This window comes from Narcine bancroftii, chromosome 3 (assembly GCF_036971445.1).
Source record: "Narcine bancroftii isolate sNarBan1 chromosome 3, sNarBan1.hap1, whole genome shotgun sequence".
NCBI lineage: Eukaryota > Metazoa > Chordata > Chondrichthyes > Torpediniformes > Narcinidae > Narcine > Narcine bancroftii.
The window spans coordinates 204608439-204628420 of record NC_091471.1 but is presented as its reverse complement, the minus strand read 5'-3'; the positions used below and the strand labels follow the sequence as shown (position 1 = coordinate 204628420).

The following is a 19982-nucleotide window of genomic DNA, read 5'->3' as shown; positions in this document are numbered from 1 at the left end:
GAAAGCACCAATGGGAGACCCCCAGTGAGATGAAATAATCAATGCCTCATTAGGCTCCACAATTATTTCATTTGTATATACTCTTAGGTTCATGATGCAAGAAAGATTGAAAGTTTTTCAATTAACAAAAGCCAGAAAATTATACATCTTTATTAATAATAGTCTAATTATTCTTGATCAAGACTTTTTTACTTCAAAGTAAAATTTATTCATGATAATTATATATATATATATATATATAAGACAACACAGGACCTTTTTACATTCTTAGTGTCATATTTGTATATATGCAAAGAAAAATCTGCAAAGCCTTTTCACATTCACAGTGTCATATTTGTCTATACATTCTGTCATTGTACATTGCAACATTAACCATTTATAGCACCATTGCCACTAATGTGCCGCCTAGGGTTACTCTCCTTTTTGTTGTTTGAGGGACTTCCCAACCAATCTCAGCCTGGCAATGCTCAGTAGTAGGAGGTCCTTCTCCATGGAGGTCTTGCATTGGCTGCAGCAAGCCTCAGTGCTTCAACACATACTCCTGCAGCCAATAAGCACCATTCCCTTACTGACTTCTCACTGTGCTAGAAGTCTAAACAAATTTCGGGCAGACCAAAGAGTGTCTTTCACAGAGTTGATGAACTTCCAATAGGCCATAAATCAGTTGTCTGTTACCCTCACACTCAGGATGAACCATTTCAAGGACAGTTGGATTCTACTTCAAAAAATTCACAAATACTTAGTGTGGAAAACCCCTGTTTGTATATTTAATTGTCTGGCCTCGCCCATTGGCCGACTGTACCTGTGGCCTCTCCCGCAGACTCCTGAATAAAGGTGACTATTCCACAGCCCCCTCCCCAGTTCAGGACAGTCAACCATCATGGATGTGCCTCCATTCCATTGTGAATAAAACCCGTCAGTTTTACCTAACTTCCAGTCTTTTGGAGTTATTAATGGTGCATCACTTAGCAAATTCATAGTCTGCAAAGAGGTGGGTGACTGTCTCCTTCCAATCACAGTCATCTTGAATCAAGTCATCACTTTTATTTGTGTTCATATCATGCTTACACAGTAAAGATGAGATAGCATTTCTCCATGACCACGGAGCATACTTACATAAATATAGGTTAGAATAAAAGTTCAACACATTTAAAATAATAAGACATAAACATTAACAGTCCATGGTACCCAATCCCCAAATGTTCTGGGAGTGTGATCCACTGCTGCAGCAGTAAGCAGACACAAAGCTTGAGAAAGACTGTACAACAGGCTTTATTCAGTTAAAAATCTCGGCTACAGTGGTAGCTGTACTGGTGACTCCTGAGTGACTCGCTCGGGACGGGCCGGCTCAGGATTATATCCCGGGTGGTTGATTGACAGCCAGCCGGGTAAAGTTAGGTCTATTCACTTCGACTGATTGACAGCCGGCCAGGTGTGGCCTGTCCTCCGATGATCTTCCTGTAGGTACAGAGATACCCCCCTGCAGTAGGCTAGTGGTGCATCACTACATTCACCCCCTTCTTTAAAATTGTCCCGGGGATGTTTTAGCAACATTCTTAGGTGGTATAGGCAGTCTCTGTGACCGTCACAGGGTTGGCTCCTGGTCAAAGGTCGTCTAGAGTGGACACCAGGGTGGATGGTGTGGTGCAGCGCGGTGGAGTGGCCGGGACGACCTGGATCGAGTGTATGAGGTGTTGGAGGGGTGGGGGAGAAGGATCGTCCCCCCCATGGCGTGAGTGTGCAATGAGTGTTCAAGATGGGGAAGATGCATTGGGCTGACCTGGAGAAATCTCCCCAGGTTGGCATCGTAGTTCTGGGGCAGTGGAGGCTGCTGTGTCGAGGTGGGTGCTCCCACTGGGGCCAGAACCCTAGTTGAGACAGTGTCGTCCTGGCCATTGGGGTACCTAAAGTAGGCATAGTTGTGGTTGGCGTGTAGGAGGAGGAACACCTGCTCGACCAGGGGGTGAGCCTTGTGGGCCCATTTGGTTGAGGGTGGTGGCAAGGGCCACATCGGAGGCATCGGGGAGTCCTCATTCACTGCATGCATCATGACATCTGCGATCTCCTGCCTGACGCGGGTAAAAGTCTAACCCTTCCCTCCCTCATAGCCCAATAGAGACTGCAAAATAGAGATGGCTACCAGGAGTAGTGGTGAGGCCAGATACAATTGTTGATTTTAGGAAGCTTTCAGATAAACATATGAATATGTAGGGAATAGCAAGCAGCAGAGTTTTAGTTTAATTTGGGCCTCATGTCTGCCCGAACTTGAGCAGAAATGCCAGTTTCTGTGCTGTAGTGTTCTATCTTAGGGTTCCTGATTCAGCCTGTACATTACAAAGGGGGAGCAAATAATTTCTATGCTCATATGTCTGGACTATCATGACTTTCTATAGATAAATTAATGCCTCCAGTGAGAAAAATGAAACAGATTTAAAAATTATACATGAATTGGAATTTTATTATCTCTTTTAAGATACTTAATTTATTGGTAATTCGTGGCAAGCAAAACTGTTTTTAAATTATAACAAGAAACTTTATTGCTGCTTCTGAAAAGAAGAAACTATTTATGAACAAATACCCCACAGATAAAGTGAAATTAGAAATTAACTGTCCAAACCTTGACTTGTTACATTAAGTTCTCTAGTTACTCTTGGTTCTTTTTATTTATTTGAACTAATGTTATTATTCAATGGATGTGGTTTACAATTTACACCATAATTCATCTTTTTTCACTTAACAGTTTGGTTGACTGTTTTAGCTTGTGATTCCCCATGGAAAGTTCTAGCATACTGATCAAAATCCTCTTCATATATTCTTTGTACAAGGTCTCTTCAGGGAAACCAAAGAAGCAATTTGCATACTGAATTGGTTGAGGCACCTGCCAACTGAGTACATGTTTGTACACCAAAAACTCTTTTAATCTTTACAAAGCAGATGTTCAACCCATTCAATTGAATGGGTAAAAAGAAATTTTAAAGCTTTAAATTTTCTTCTCAAACAAACCTGTACAATTTACCCTTCCTAAACCATATTTTTAATTAAGTAACTGTAAATATGATAACCTAAACTGCCAAAGATACAAAAGAAATTACATAGCCATGAAAAATTACCACTTTATATGTACCGTTTATATCAGGGAATGTTGGAGCAGAACAATTTAGCATCATTGAGAAACCATCTTAAGATTATTTTTGTTTTTTTTGTGAAATGAATTATAACTAAATACATTATCTCAGGGGTGTCAAACTCAAATTCACGGAGGGCCAAAATTAAAAACTTGGACTAAGTTGAGGGCCGAACTAAATATTTATTGAAAATTTTCAACAACATCTGCATGTTTTCTCTTCTTTCAACATATGTAATGTTAAACTTTTTCTTATTAAAATAAATGTTTAATAATAGTTTTGGATAAACTCTTTCCAGAAGCATTAACAAATGAGAAATAAAATATTCAATAAATAATATTTCTCTATAGAGGATTTGTCAAATGTTGCTAGTGTGCTGTCGAATAGTAAAATCTGAGGGCTATTGAGAATGTGGGAGAATAACATGATTCCTGAAACAATCAAATGGGTGACTGATTGTGGGCATGAACTCTAGCAGGGTTATTTGCCATGCCCTTTTTCCATTGGTACAGATATCCTTTGATTTACACACTTTTCAAGTTTTATGCCTAATGAGCTTGTATCCAGGTGCAGGACCATTTTTAACCAGGAATATATTTATCACTGTCACATGAAACTATTGGAAGATCGTTTTATCCTGAGATTAAAGTTCATAATACTTACTCAGGTCTGTGTGCGGGAGGGCGGGGTTTGCGGGCGATCGGGTTGGACAACGACAGTGCGGGGGCATCGGCTCTCGCTGCAGGGCAGCATCTCGGTGGATCAGCGGCCCCGTCACCGTGAGTCGTGGATCAGCCTGCGGCAGGGAGGGGGAGTGGGCAACGGTCCTGGCGAGGTCAGGCCCGAGGCCTCCGGTTCCGGGTGCTGGGAAGCGGCCTTGGCTTCTCCTGAAACCGGCCAGGCCCCAAAACCAGAGTCCATGGTGAGACCCTGTAATGTAAACAGAGGAGGTGGGGGCGATTAGCAGGCTGATGCCAATGCATTCTGGGATTTGTTGTATTACTGTGCATGCGCTATACTGGCGTGGCAGCCAGCGGGCCACCTCTAATACATTTTTGAAATGATCTTGCGGGCCAAATATAATTATATCGCGGGCCAAATTTGGCCCGCGGGCCAGAGTTTGACATGTGTGCCCTATGCCATCGGAACTCTGTAATTAGTAAGGGATTGCTTAAGGTGGGTGTGAGTGGGAAGGAAAGGGTGAGAATCACTGCTCTAGACCCAATTGTTACTGAAATATTTTGCTTGAGAAAATTTGTCATTGGCCCATTTCCTTTTGAGTTATGAAACTGTGCGCATAACGAGTCAATTAGGAACGATTAAATCAGTGGTTTTCAAACTTTTTCTTCCCACCCACAGACCACCTTAAGCAATCCCTTACTAATCACAGAGCACCAATGGCACAGGGACGCGAGTGGAAAGAAAAAGGTTGAGAACTGTTGTATTGTGGTAACTCCACATCTGATTAGGTTAATTGTTAGGCAAGTGGTCAGAGAAGGACCCCCCCCCACCCCAAGAAAGGCTTAAATCAAAGAGACAAAATAAGCTTCCGTCTCACTGCTCCCAATCTTACACACAGTCCTGATGTGGAATGTGGGGTCGCAGCTCCACGTTCACCCGAGTTCAGGTGCTGTCTGTGTGGAGTTTGTACGCTCTCCCCTTGTCTTGGACCAACAGGTCGGTTGCCTGATGAAGACACCCGAACCCCCCATTGAAACGCCGGCATCCGGGGCAGTGGAGGAATTGGCTGAGAAGAGCGCGTTGCTCCCACCCCCCTCCCATGCTTGGAGGGGGATTAAACTGCGATCTCACGGCGCCGGGCTCGTCTCCAACAAAAGGAGCGGGAGGCAGGGTCCGCCGCGCACGGAGCGAGGGGGAAGGCATCGCCAACGAGACATTCGGTCCGGCGTCGCCGCTGAAGCGCAGACCCAGCGAGGATGGTCCCCAACTCCAGCCACGTCTGTGTGTCCGGGAGCCGGGCGGGCTGAGTGCGGTGCTCCGATCCCTGGGATTCAGGTCTCTGAGATCCCTCCACACCTCCGGCGTCTTCATTTTCACCTTCAGTGTGCATGCGCTATACTGGCGTGGCGGCCAGCGTGCCAACTCTAATATATATGTTTAATATAATCTTGCGGGCCAAATATAATTATATCGCGGGTCAAATTTGGTCCGCGGGCCAGAGTTTGACATGTGTGCCCTATGCCATCGGAACTCTGTAATTAGTAAGGGATTGCTTAAGGTGGGTGTGAGTGGGAAGGAAAGGGTGAGAATCACTGCTCTAGACCCAATTGTTACTGAAATATTTTGCTTGAGAAAATTTGTCATTGGCCCATTTCCTTTTGAGTTATGAAACTGTGCGCATAACGAGTCAATTAGGAACGATTAAATCAGTGGTTTTCAAACTTTTTCTTCCCACCCACAGACCACCTTAAGCAATCCCTTACTAATCACAGAGCACCAATGGCACAGGGACGCGAGTGGAAAGAAAAAGGTTGAGAACTGTTGTATTGTGGTAACTCCACATCTGATTAGGTTAATTGTTAGGCAAGTGGTCAGAGAAGGACCCCCCCCCACCCCAAGAAAGGCTTAAATCAAAGAGACAAAATAAGCTTCCGTCTCACTGCTCCCAATCTTACACACAGTCCTGATGTGGAATGTGGGGTCGCAGCTCCACGTTCACCCGAGTTCAGGTGCTGTCTGTGTGGAGTTTGTACGCTCTCCCCTTGTCTTGGACCAACAGGTCGGTTGCCTGACGAAGACACCCGAACCCCCCATTGAAACGCCGGCATCCGGGGCAGTGGAGGAATTGGCTGAGAAGAGCGCGTTGCTCCCACCCCCCTCCCATGCTTGGAGGGGGATTAAACTGCGATCTCACGGCGCCGGGCTCGTCTCCAACAAAAGGAGCGGGAGGCAGGGTCCGCCGCGCACGGAGCGAGGGGGAAGGCATCGCCAACGAGACATTCGGTCCGGCGTCGCCGCTGAAGCGCAGACCCAGCGAGGATGGTCCCCAACTCCAGCCACGTCTGTGTGTCCGGGAGCCGGGCGGGCTGAGTGCGGTGCTCCGATCCCTGGGATTCAGGTCTCTGAGATCCCTCCACACCTCCGGCGTCTTCATTTTCACCTTCAGTGTGCATGCGCTATACTGGCGTGGCGGCCAGCGTGCCAACTCTAATATATATGTTTAATATAATCTTGCGGGCCAAATATAATTATATCGCGGGTCAAATTTGGTCCGCGGGCCAGAGTTTGACATGTGTGCATTATCTGGCACCTATGCGGATTGGTAGATGCTGGATAAGTGTATGATCTGGTTACTTGAGACTTATTTTTACAATACCGAATTAATACACCTAATTAATAAGAATAAACAGTTTAAAAGACAAAAAAATACAATACTGTACTTACACTGAACAAACTTCACTTGCATGAATATATAAACCTTAAAGCATTTTACTTTATTTTCAGTTACATTCTTTGAAAACAATTAACTGTCATTACATCTACAAGTCCCCCCCCCACTCCATGCAGCTGCCCAAAAGACAAGCAATAACATTATAGATAATTACCCTCCCCCCACCCCCACCAGTTTGAAATAAAGCATCTGATCAGAGCAACTCTTACTATGCAGGGATAAGTTCAAGTCCAGTTTATTGGGGTCTGATTGCACAAGTATAACCTGATGAAACAGCGTTCTCCAGTCCTCAGTGCAGAACATGCAGACACACAACCAGACATAACTCACATACAGACAAATAATGCAGTACAAGTATTCATATATACAATCCATTCTGTGGATTGACCTCTAGAGCAAACATACCATAGTTTGGTGCAATAGCCAGGACACTGTCAATAGAATTCCTGTAGATGGTTGCTAGAATGGTGGCCGGTAGCCTTGCCTGCTTCAGTCTTCTCAGGAAGTGCAGTCACTGTTGTGTCTTCCCGACAAAGTGAGGAGATGTTGCCTGTCCATGAATGGCCACTAGTTAAGTGAACTCCAAAGAAGTTGGTGCTCTCCACTGTCTCCAGAGTTGTTGCTGTGTGGTGGAGGATGTTTGTTTTTGTTCTCCTGATCATCTGTTTCATCTTGTCCATGTTGAGTCTCAGGCTGTTACTCTCACACCATATCACAATATTTTCCACCTCTTCTCTGAAGTGCGATTCATCGTAGTTGCTGATGAGGCTGACGACTGTTGTGTCATCTGCAAAACTTGATGACACTGTTGGAGCTGGATCTGGTGATGCAGTCATGAGTCAGTAGCATGAACAGATTTGGGCTGAGCACACAGCCCTACAGTTCAGTATCATCGTGCTTGACATTCTGCCACCAATGTGGACAGACTATGGTCTTCCTGTGAGAGAGTCCAGAATCTAGTTACAGAAAAGAGGTGTTGAGTCCCAGCGAGGATAGCCTTTTGGAAATAAATGATAAGGAGATGCTTTAAGGGAGTCACCCCAATGGCGAGTGGCATCAACTAGCTCTTCATCCTGCTAATTCACATGACTCTATTCAAGCAACTGCTAAGAGAAAAGCATGACCAAGGCTCTCCGCTGGATGAATATTTGCTCCCATCTTCACCAAAGGTTTATGTGTTGCTTCAGAGAACAGTTAGTTGTACAATTTAAAATGTATTTAATTTTTGAATATTATTTTATTTTTATTTATTTTAATTTTTAAAATTAATTTTACTCTATTTTTTTTGCCGGATGCTTCGGGATACCAGAATTCCAGACACCAGGGGTTTTACTGAGCACAATACGAAAATGGGGAACATAAACAGATTGACAAATTCAAAATCAATGTTTTAAGATTACAATTTAACATGACAAAATACAAACAAAAAGAATCATAAAATATATGGTGCCTTGTAAGATTTTATGGAGCAAGATTAGTCTTTGGTGAAAGCACAAAACCCAGCAATGGGGCAAGACTGATTATCTGCCTGTTTTCTCAAGAAGACTTATAATACAATCGGAGATCATTTTAAGATAATACATTTATTCATAGTTGAAAAAAAATTTCCTAAAACAAAAAAATAAAAAAGCAATGTTGATACCAGCATTATAAAAATTTATAATGTTTAGATATTCACTTTATGCCAATCATACCCACTTCCATAAACCATGAAATACTGCAAAGGTTAACACATCCAGAGCTGAAAACTGAAGAGATAGATATTGACTGTCATTTAGAGTATAGTGAATTTATTTAATTTTTCAAATACATTCCATATTTTAAATATTGCTTTTGCTTCTTTAACAATATTTGATCCTCAAATCTTGTCTAAGAATATGCTGTAACTAAAGAGCTTTTAGAAGGAAATAAATTGTACTCCTGCTGAGCAGTATTTTTCAAGCTCTTCAAGATTATTTTAAAAACAAGAATAAGTTAGGCTGGTGTTTGCCTTGGTTAATATTAAACATTTGTGTGTATTTTTTTTAAAAAAATCAAGATTCTACATCAAGATAATTAAAGAGACTTTTATCTCAAGCATTCAAATTTTAAAATGATCTTATTACCTGACATCAGTGCTCTAGATGATATTTTTTAACCTTCTGTCCAGGTACACTGTCGCTTTTAACCACCTATAAAAGAGGTCAACTATTATTTCTGTTGACTTCAACAAAATGATAATCAAGGGGCTCTTTAGAATCTGTGATTTCACTACATTAGCTTTAACACATAGATGTAAAGTTGAAAATCTAGCCCAATAATTCAAATCATTAATTGACTAATTTATATATTTTTAAAATTTTCAATTATGGTAGTTATATTTTTTGTAAATTTCATAACAGCTCTGTCAGTATGATGCCATTTAATTATACACTGTAGCAGTTAATGAAATTAAAGCTGCAAATTTTCTTTTCCAGAGAGGTTGCAATTTTGAAACTCCTTATTCATTTTATTGTATAATTAGAATTACTTGGTGAAACATCAGTGGTATAAGTACAAATGTAACAAAGATAGATTTGAAGCGCAATAATGTGGACTCATGAACCTCCTATTCACTGAATAGACAAATGTTTTGAGTTCCTACTGACACTGTTTATTACATTTGACTGACTAGGTGTATTTTTTTCTTTACATTGACAAGCTGGTGAACCCTTTGCACCTTAAGCGCAAAGAGCTTTATATAAATCTTTATTGACCAAATTTTGTGTAATAAAATGATAATATTTTCCATTAATTTCTTTGCTTTTCATTCTGGTAATCATAAAACTTTGCAGCAATTCTTCAAATTAAACATGATCATAAGTTGTCTTAGCTGAGATACTATAAAAATTGTCTTCATTCTATAATGTCAACACATTTTACAATGAAAATGGTCACAGTCTAAGAATAATCTCAACACTTCTTGATGGAAATTTGAAGGAACTGAATTGTTATTTGTGGTGCTTCACACTACTTTAATACTAGATTTATAATCAGGAACATGAATCAGTCACAGGAGCTAAAGGGAAGCATTATCAGCCGATGTGTGATAAATTTGGAAAAAATAAAATTTTAAAGGTTCTTCACTTGAGAGCTGTCATTACCTATCAGATATTTTTACATTTAAGATAAATATGCAGGTTCTATCCACAATAACATATTTTCCATTTTTTTCACCATACTGTTTAGCATAGATTAAGCAAAGGTTATGCACAAAGAACAAAGGCTTGTCATATCTCATGGCTTCCTAAATGTCATTAAAGTCTTATAAGATATACAGTAGCTTCCAGATATTAAGAAAAATAGTTGCTTATTTGTGGCTGTTATTTATTTTAGCAAAATTTCAGGACATTACGACAAGCTGTTAGTGGAGCATCGAAGCTGTGTTTTGGCTGTAATGCCCTCTGGCTCTGCTGCCAGTCTCATCTCTCAGATCACAGCCACAAGCCAGACTGATCTCGAATACCAATCACCTAGCCCAGAACTAGTCCTTTGAGTTCTCTTTAGCATCTACTCCTTCTGCCAGTGTCCTCTTCAGCTGCTTGCTTTCCGTCTGAAGTTGACAACAAAGACATCCTTAGGGTCTTCATTGATGTAAGCCCGGCTCTTGATGTTGCTGCATGTTTTTTCTGTACCTTAAAGTTAGACTACTTTTATATTCAACTAGCACAATATTTGCACACCACAAGTCAAAGAAAAAAGTACATCTTTTCATGTTAGGTTACATACTACAAGTCTCTTTATGTAGTTAAGCTTTTATAAAAAATAAATTCTCATCTATACAAAAAATAAACTTGAAAGCATCTTTACAATTTGGTGGCCAAATTGTACCTTATTTTAATCTAAATTAGCTTGAACTGTCATTTTAAATATTAAATTATAGCTGTATGGAATCGACGAGTGTGGAATTTCTATCATCTGGAAACTTTTGAACAGTTCCTGCCCTCTGTGATAGCAAGTTTTAAAAAGGGAAATCTCCAAAGAGCTAATTAGTTCTGGAATGGAGCACAAGCAGGAACAGAGCTGCACATATACCAGATAACTAAAAGGACCTGGCCAAAGCTGACAGATATCAAAGGCATGACTGTGCACCAGCAGTAACCTTAGGCTGCTCACTGACAGGGACAATCAAAAGCTTATAAACATGGTGCTGAGTGACAGCTACTACCACAGGATCTCAGAAGGGTATGAGATTTTGCCAAATGAGCTAATCTCAGTATTGACAGCTGCCGTAGGACAGAGACGGGCAGTCAGTCTGCAGATTTGAGAAAACTTGTGTAATTAGAATGAACAGAGTGGAACAAGTTCACACTGAAACAAATGATAGTAAATTACACCAAAGCTACAATATTCAAATGATCCCATCTTCTTATCATACTCGGTAAATGGATTGGTTGGACTGTCACACAAATGAGTAGCTCAGAAACCACTGGACTTGAGATTGAAGTTATTAATAACCCAAAAATACTTTGCATTTTGTTTAAAATATACTATATACTGAATGCAGACAACAAGATGAGCATAACGCAAGGCATTAAAGCAAGGCTTGAAAACAAGAGAGTATTGAGTTTGTTTGTGAGACTGAAGAAGGTTAAAAAGTGCTCCCCAGACTTGATATTAAGTTCACTCTTTGTTTTGATATATATTACTGTTCTGCCTTTGGCGACACATGGCATCATTTATAAGTTAGTAGAATGCAAGAAATTCAGAAATGTAGACAACAATGTTGGGCACAGTAACAATCTTAGGACATTGACAGACTGGTCAATTGGGCCGAAGCTCACTGGATAACATTTAACACAGAGAACTGTGAAGAGATACATTCTGATAGGAAGAGTAAGAGGCAGGCATAAATTGAATAATGCATTTTGTAAATAAGTGCAGGAACTAGAAGAATATGTACACACCATTGAAGGTGGTGGACAAGCCTATAAAAACACATATACATACCTTTGTTGAACCTCATAATACTCTGTCATGGCTTAGTCACAGTATTCTATTCAGCATTGTTGGATTAGAGCTCAGATTGTTGTTTTTATTGTCTTTCCTTGTAGGTTTAGCTTTCTTTATCCTTGCTTTTGTGTTTGTATTATCATCTGTTTATAAACTTATAATGTACAGAACTATCTGCATAGCTGCCTGCAAAGCTGTGGTAACTATTCACAGATCCCTTATCTAATCAGATTGAACCACTTTTCAATATGAAAGATAACCATATAATCAGGCTCCTTTGTTACTTGCTGAGTTACTGACTGGGTTACAGGCCGATCCTATCTGGCCTGTTCTATGACAAACAACAAATAACAGCTGTATCCTCAAGATTCTCATGTCACTCTTGACTTCTGATAAATTTCTGGGCAACATCATCTCTAGATCCAGCACATGGCATGATGAACAAGATAGTTGAAGGATTAAGGATGGGAAAATCCCAGACAAGACAGAAAATTCCAGTGTGCACATTTAACATGAGGTGAGATCTTTCTCCTTAACTTTCTAATCATTCTTGCCTCAATACACTATTTAAAGGAAATCTAAGATTGAAGTTGAAATACAGGGATGGGATCCTCAGCTCGATATTGTGAAGTTTGAGTACTGTACACAGTGCACCTGCTATTAATTTGGCTGTTGGTGTAATAATTTTGGTGGTGTATGTTCTATTTGAATTTTGATTGTACAATCTATTGACACGGGTTACAGGCTCCCACTGATTCAGGCTATGGGCCCTGTAAGAAAACAAATATTGTAGGGGGAGAATCAAAGTCATGGCCAAATTAGAGAAGAAACCTTTAATAGCAAATGGGGAACTAAACCTCCAGTTATAATGTGAACATACAATTAAGGGTTTGACTTCTTAACTAAACAAAATATCCCAACTGGATAAGACCAGCAAAGAAATCAGAATGAAGTACACCATCGATGTTCAGTTTAATGAAGGAGGTGGGGATGAACCAGTTTGCAGTATGAAAGAGAAGCCATGTGGTCAGGTTCCATTATTACTTAACTGGACTTACTTACTGGGTTACAAGCTGATCCTGCCTGACTTGTAGTACTATGATGAACATCCAATAAAAAGGCTGTAACTATAGGAATTTTGCTTCATTCTTGACTTCTGAAATATCTCTGGAAATCATCTCTAAATCCAAAAGTGCTGAGTACCAAATATTGGTAAAAATGGCATGGCCATATAAAATGGTACAAAGGAAGGTGGTTATAATGCAACCAGAGATTAAGGCTTTCAGTTTTGTGGAGAGTCTACAAAAGCTGAGTTTCCTCTCTCATAACAGAGTAAGGTTTGATTATAAATTTCTTTAAAAAAATTAAATGACTTCAAGTTGTAGAAGCATCCAAAGCCAACTGGAAAAATTGGAACTGATTGCCATAAAGACTTAGATGAGGCAGAGGGGTTTCTATTTACATAGAGAGCTGTTATGAGCTGAAATGTACTGTCTGAGATTCTTAAAGAGGAGGGTAAGCAGCCAGAATTGGAATACATTTTGGTACCAATGGCATAGACACAGTAGAAGTAGAGGTCCTGCAAAGTAAGGAAAGATGCTGAACAGCTGGATCTCCAAGATGGTAATTTCTGGATTACACATGTTGCTATGAGCCCCAGAAGGTATGAACAGGAAGATTGTGCAGACAACTGAGTGGCTGTGGTGCAGTGGGCAGGGTTTCAAGTTCTTGGATCATTGGAACCTTTTCTGAGGAAGCGGTGACTTGTATGAGTGGGATGGGTTGCACTTGAAGTGGAGGGGAACCAATTCACTGGCAGACAGGTTTGCTAATGGTGTAGTGGTAGGGGAGGGGGGGAGGAGGTTTAAACAAGATTCACAGGGGAGTGGAAACCAAAGTGGAGGCAGAGGAAGAAGTGGTTGTTGGTGCACAAGTAGGACAACTGGTAGGGAGCTTGTGTGGAAGGACAGGCATGTGGACAAAATTGCAGCCTTGGAATGAGTTGCAATGCAAAAGGACATAGAGTCAAAATAGAAACAAATACAGTGTTAAAGGTTTTTTAATATATAAATGCATGCAGCATAAGAAAGAAGGTGGATGACCTTGTAGTACAGCTTTAGATTGGCAGGTATGATGTTGTGGTCATCACTAAGTTGTAGCTAAAAAATGGATGTCATTGGGAGTTTAATGTTCAAGGAAACACAGAGATTCAAAAGGATAGGCAGTAAGTAGAGGGGGTGCCGTTGCTCTGTTGGTAAGGAAAAACATTTCAAGTACCGGAAAATATCGAATCATTATGGGTTGGGTTAAGAAAAGGAGATTGCTGGTAGTTATATACAGACCACCAAACGGTAGCCAGGATGTGGACAACAAATTACAACAGCAAATAGAAAAGGCTTGTCAGAAGGCCAATGTTATGGTAGTCATGGGGGATTTTAACATGCAAGTAGATTGCAAAAACTAGGTTGGGAATGGATTTGAAGAGAGAAAATTTGTAGTAAGCCTACAAGAAGCTTTTTGGAGCAGCTTGTTGATGAGCCCACTAGCTGATTGACTGTATTGGATTGGGTGTTATGTCATACACCGGAGGTGATTAGAGAGTTTAGGATAAAGGAAACATTGGGGGGGGGGGGGGTTGCAATGATCACAATATGATTGAGAACAATTTGAGATATAACAAAGAGGAATCATAGCTAGATGTGGTGGAAATTCAAGGGGGAAAAGGGAATTTGAGGTGGGTGAGGTCTGGGCCTGATGTCCCGCTCACCCAGCGAAAGTACACGCGTAATACATCACCTCTCCTTTCTCAGTGTAGTGATCGCTGTGTGGCCACTGTCTGGCTTACCAGGGAGGAGGTCACTACAAATGGTCTCTCCTACATTGCTGCATCCGTAGCAACACCTTCTCGTCAGTGTCCCCTATTTTCACTGAAATTGCTATGTTGTGGCATGACCGAGTGTCCGCTGGTATAACTGGATGGCTAGGTTGGGCTCACTAGGCTTGGTTGGCAGCCAGCCTAAGAGAAGGAAAACTCTGATTTCAAACCTGGGCAGATGGGGCTGCATTTGCTTCAACAGGCCATCCATCTAGGACACTCTGACGTAACATCTACAACCTGAGGATATGGCTGTCACCATCCTAACATGCTAGGCCATAGCAGAGATACCCCAGGTGAAAAGAGTGTGGCCAGTGTGCACTCCACTTTAAATATCCATTGTGCAGACTCGAAGGACAAGCCCATGTCTACGATCCTTCCTAAATCTTCATTCACAAAGCCAAGCCATGAAAAGGAATTACAGTGGCATGAGAGAGGAACTAGCCAAAGTAGATTGGAAGGGGACACTTGTAGGGAGGACAGCAGAGCACAATGAATGGAGTTTCTGTGAAAAATGAGGAAGGTGCGGATTAGATACATACCAAAGAGGAAAAATGTCACAACTGTTGCTGACAAGGGAAGTCAAAACCAATATAAAAGAAAAAGAGAGAGCACACAAGGAACCAAAAATTAATGGGAAGGTGGAGGATTGGGAAGATTTTAAAACTTACAGAAGGCAACCTAAAAACTCATAATGAGGGAAAAGATAAAGCATAAAAATAGTCTTCACTCCACCGAGGACATCAACAACAGATAGCGTCTTAAGAAACCAGCCTCTATCCTCAAGGACCCTCACCACCTAGATCATGTCCTCTTCACTCTGCTACCATTGGGGAAAAGGTATAGGACCTTAAAGACGAGCACTCAGTGGCACAAGGGCAGCTTCTTCTCCTCTGCCATCAGATTCATGAATAATCAATGAACCACAGACACTGCCTTACCTTGTCTTTTTCTTTTTCTTGGACTATTTTGTGTCTAGTGAGTATAGTGCCATTAGTTTCAAGTTAATTATGGAGAAGGATTGGTCTGGGCCTCGGGTTGAGTTTCTAAATTAGAGAAAGGCCAATTTTGAAGAAATGAGAAAGGATCTAAAAAATGTGGATGGGATAAGTTGTTTTCCTAGGTAAGTGGAAGACCTTCAAAGGTGAAATTTTGAGAGTACAAAATTTGTATGTTCCTCTCAGGATTAAATACAAAATTAACAGCCATAGAGAACTTTGGTTTTCAAAGGATATTTGGGATCTGGTTCAGAAGAAGAGAAAGATGTATACCAAGTATAGGCAACATGGAGCAAATGAGATACTTGAGGAGATTAAAATGCAAAAAAAAAACTGAAGAAAGAAATCAGGAAGACTAAAAGAAGGCAAACAAGTGAAGGAAAATCCTTAGGGTTTCTACAGGTATATTAAGAGCAAAATGATAGTAAGGAACAAAGTTGGTCCCCTTGAAGATCAGAGTGGCTGGTTATGAATGGAGCTGGAAGAGATGGGGGAGAACTTAAATGGGATTTTTGCATCAGTATTTACTGTGACAGAGTACATAGATATGTTATTGGAAGATAAGCTGGGAAAGGTTTGTTAGAGTAGGTTACATACAAACACTTTAAAACAGATCTTATTTGAAATTCTGGAGCTCTGCCTAATGCTAGACATATCAGGGCCTCACAGCTTTTGCAAGAACTTTGAAGAGTGCTCAATGGACTTCACTCATGGATTGTTGTTTACAAAAGGCAACAAATGAAAGAGCTTGTTGGAGCCGCATATTGTCTGGATGAGAACTTGCTGTTATAAGACGATCATGTGGCTTTGCAAGCAGAGAGAGTCAAACAGGTTTTCTCTCAGAGAGAGAGGGAGAGAGAGAGAGAGAGAGAGAGAGAGAGAGAGAGAGAGAGAGAGAGAGAGAGAGAGAGATACAGAGATCACTTGACAGTGTAACAGCCAGCAGAAGTAACTGGGACTGGAACAGGACAAGCTGCCAAGTCCATTTGGAAGATGGCCTGGTCAAAGCCCTTATGGCTCATGCAAGAGGCGAAGACTGGCTGTCTAATGTTTCACTTGGAATAAGGGAAACAAAAAGGAACTCTGTGGTGATCTGAAAGAAAGAGGTTATCATCTGGAGAACCCTGACGGGGAAAGTTTCGTCAGAAAGACACTAAGGTGACAATGAAAGTACATCAGTTGTGGATGTCCTGAAACAACACATGTCTCTCTGAAAATTGACAAGAACCTTCCTGATTGGTAAACATTTACCTATCAAGCACCAAAACCTGGTGAACTTTATAAATATTAAATTCTGTGCTCAGTATAAGAATTGCCTGCAACCAGTGAACTTGGAGGAATGAAAAGTGAGATTGGACTGTGAACCAAAGAACTTTTCTGAATTTACACACACATGACATACATGTGCACTTAGAATTAGAAGGGGGGTAAGTTAGGTTAGTTAAGTTAATAGAGATGTTAAAGTTTGATCCTGTTTTCATGTTTAAAGATAATTAAAAGCAACTTTTGTTTAAGTAACCATTTGTCTTGGTGAATATTGCTGGTGGGTTTTGGTGTCCTCTGGGCTTGTAACATTACTTACGAAACTGGCACAGTGTCTAGAGAAGAAAGAAAATTATACAGATTAAAAAGGAGGAGGTGCTTGATGTCTTAAAACAAATAGGGTGGATAAATCCACAGGGCCTGAAAAGATATTCCCTCAGCCTTGAGGAAGGCTCATGTAGAAATTGCAGGAGCTCTGGAAGAAATATTTATTAAGTCCTTAGTTACGGGTGTAGTGCCATAGAATTGAAGGGTAGGTCATGTTGTTCCATTGTTTGAAAAATGGCTCCAAAAGTAACCCATGAAATTATGGGCTGGTGGGGCCAAAATCTGGATTAAGTAAATTACTGGAAGGTGTTCTCAGAGATCAAATATACAAATATTTGGATAGCCAGGGATTGATTAGAGATACTCAACATGGATTTGTGCATGGTGGGTTGTGTTTATCCAATCTGATATAATTTTTTGAGGAGGTTACCAGGAAAGTTGATGAAGGAAAAGCTGTGGATGTTGTTTACGTGGTCTTTAGTAAGGCCTTTGAAAAGATCCCACAAGGGAGGTTAGTCAGAAAGGTTCAGACGCTCAGTATTCATGGTGAAGTAGTGAACTGGATTTGATATTGGCTTGACAGGAGAAGCCAGAGAGTAGTGGTGGATGATTGCTTGTGACTAGTGGTGTGCATCAGGGACCAGTGCTGGGACCATTGTTGTTTGTTATCTATATCAATGATCTGGATGATAATGTGGTAAATTGGATCAGCAAGTTTGAAGATGTCACAAAGTTTGAAGGTGTTGAGGACAAGTGAAGAAGGCTTTTAAATCTTGCAGAGGGTTCTGGACCAGGAGGAAAAATGGGCTGAAAAATGGCAGATGGAATTTAATGTGGACAAGTGTGAGGTGTTGTATTTTGGAAGGACAAACCGAGATAGAACATACATGGTAAATGGTAGGGAACTGAGGAATGTGGTAGAACAGAGGGGTCTGGGAACACAGATGCACAATTCCCTGAAAGTGACATCATAGGTTGATAGAGAGCTTATGTAAAGAGAGGTTTTGGCACATTGGTCTTCATAAATCAAAGTATTGAGCACAAAAGTTGGAATGTTATGTTAAAGTTGTATAAGACATTGGTGAGGCCAAATTTGGAGTATTGTATTCAGGTTTGGTCACCTAACTACAGGAAAAATATCAAAAGGATGGAAAGAGTGAGGAGAAGATTTACTAGGATGTCGCTGGACTTCAGAAACTGAGTTACAGGGGAAGGTTCTGATGCACGATCAATTAACCAAAAGACTGAAGTACAGGAACTGAAGGCTTTTATTGGCTAGAGATGGACAGCATCCCTTGAGTTTCTGACTCACACTGACCTGGACTCGAAATGGGGGCAGGGTTGTGGTATGACAGCCTTTATGGGGAATAAAGGGGAGGAGTCACAAGCTGGCCAGTGAGTTCAGGGTCAAACAAAGAAGGTCAAGGTATTTACATACACAAGTGGTTTCACCACATTCACCCTCTCTTTTAAAGAGGAAGTTCCAGTGGGGGTGTGGTGCAGTCAGGTTGCCTCATAAGTTCAGTCTGTCCAGCGACCTCCTTTGGCATTGTGACCGATGTACCTCCGGTGGTGTGGTGGCCCTCGTCAGTTGCGGCTGCTCCTTCTTGGTCAGCCCAGCCAGGGTGCTTGGCTGAGCCATTCGGGGGGGGGGGGTGGTGTGAGCATGTGTGTACCAGTTGGTGGATTGGCCGAGGAAGTGGGGTAGGGATCTACCTGGAGAGATGGGTGGGTACCCGACTGTTGGCTGAAGGGGGGGTTCGCCAGATGCTCCCGCACGTGCCAGGTCACGGATGGATACTCTGTCCTCGAATCTGTCTGGGAATGCCATGTAATCATACTGTGGGTTGGCACGGAGCAACTGGACCCTCTTGATTAGTGGGTCAGACTTCTGGGACATTCTGTATTTCTGTAGTACTACTGACCCAGGGGATGTCAGCCACGTAGGTAGGGTCGTTCCTGACATTGATCTCCTGGGGAATGTAAAGAATCTCTCGATAGGTGTCTCGTTGGTGGCCAGACACAGGAGAGACCAGATGGCGTGGAGATCCTCTGGGAGAACTTCCTGCCAGTGGAGGAAAGGGAGGCCTTTGGACTTTAAGGAACCCCCCTCACATTCTGTAACGAGCAATTTGTGAACTGCCTACTATCTCCTTCCCATGTGGTCAATCAGCAGCCCCAAGCCAGATCACCACATCTGACATATGGCCTCTCCATGCTCCGGACACCCCCCCCTGCCCCTGTTCGCTAATCTCACCCCTGACTGTAAGCCTGTCACCATTAAATGTCGGCAATGTCAGAGCTGAGACACCTCCTCAGCAAGGGGGTGATAAAATGAAGTATGAGCTCCTGGAGAACCTAGGTAGTAGTGGTAAAGAGCAGGGAGAAAACCTGATGGTCATAGATTACTCCCAGACCATCAACAGGTTCGCCGACATGGTCAATCAGATTGCACAATACAGGGTATTCTCGACCATTGACCTTAATTCGGCATACCACCGGCTCCCGATTCGCCCTGAGATCCGCCAGTACAGCACCTTTGAGGCGGATGGCTGGCTATACTATTTCCTTCAGAGTCCTTTTCTGGGTCATGAATGGAGTGTCTTTCTTCCAAAGGGAGATGGATCGGATTGTGGATGATCCAGGTTGTGGGCCACCTTCCCATACCTTGACAACATTACTTTCTGCGCCCATGACCAGCAGGACCATGACAGGAATGTCCAGAAATTCTTTCACACTGCGTAGTGCCTTAATTGATGTATAACACAGGGAAGAGTGTCTTCAGCACACATCACATGGCTATACTAGGCTGCGTGGTGGAGAATGGAATCATCAGCCCCAACCCTGTCCGTATGTGCCCACTGTTAGAACTCCCTCTTCCCCACTGCCTCAAGGCCCTAAAAAAGTGCCTGGGGTTTTTCTCTTACTATGCCCAATATGTCCCCAGCTATGCAGAGAAGGCCTATCCCTCATCAGGACCACCGTTCTTCCCCTGTCAGCAGAAGCCCGTG

At 41.9% G+C, this 19982-nt stretch overlaps 1 long non-coding RNA gene across 1 annotated transcript in view; it reads right to left on the bottom strand.

The window, feature by feature from the left end:
• Nucleotides 1-19982, bottom strand: part of LOC138756363 (uncharacterized) — a 43940-nt gene that overhangs the window by 13975 nt on the left and 9983 nt on the right. Inside the window, exon 2 of the long non-coding RNA XR_011353025.1 lies at nt 8643-8708. This is a non-coding gene — a long non-coding RNA (uncharacterized lncRNA). The remainder of the gene's footprint in view (nt 1-8642; nt 8709-19982) is intronic.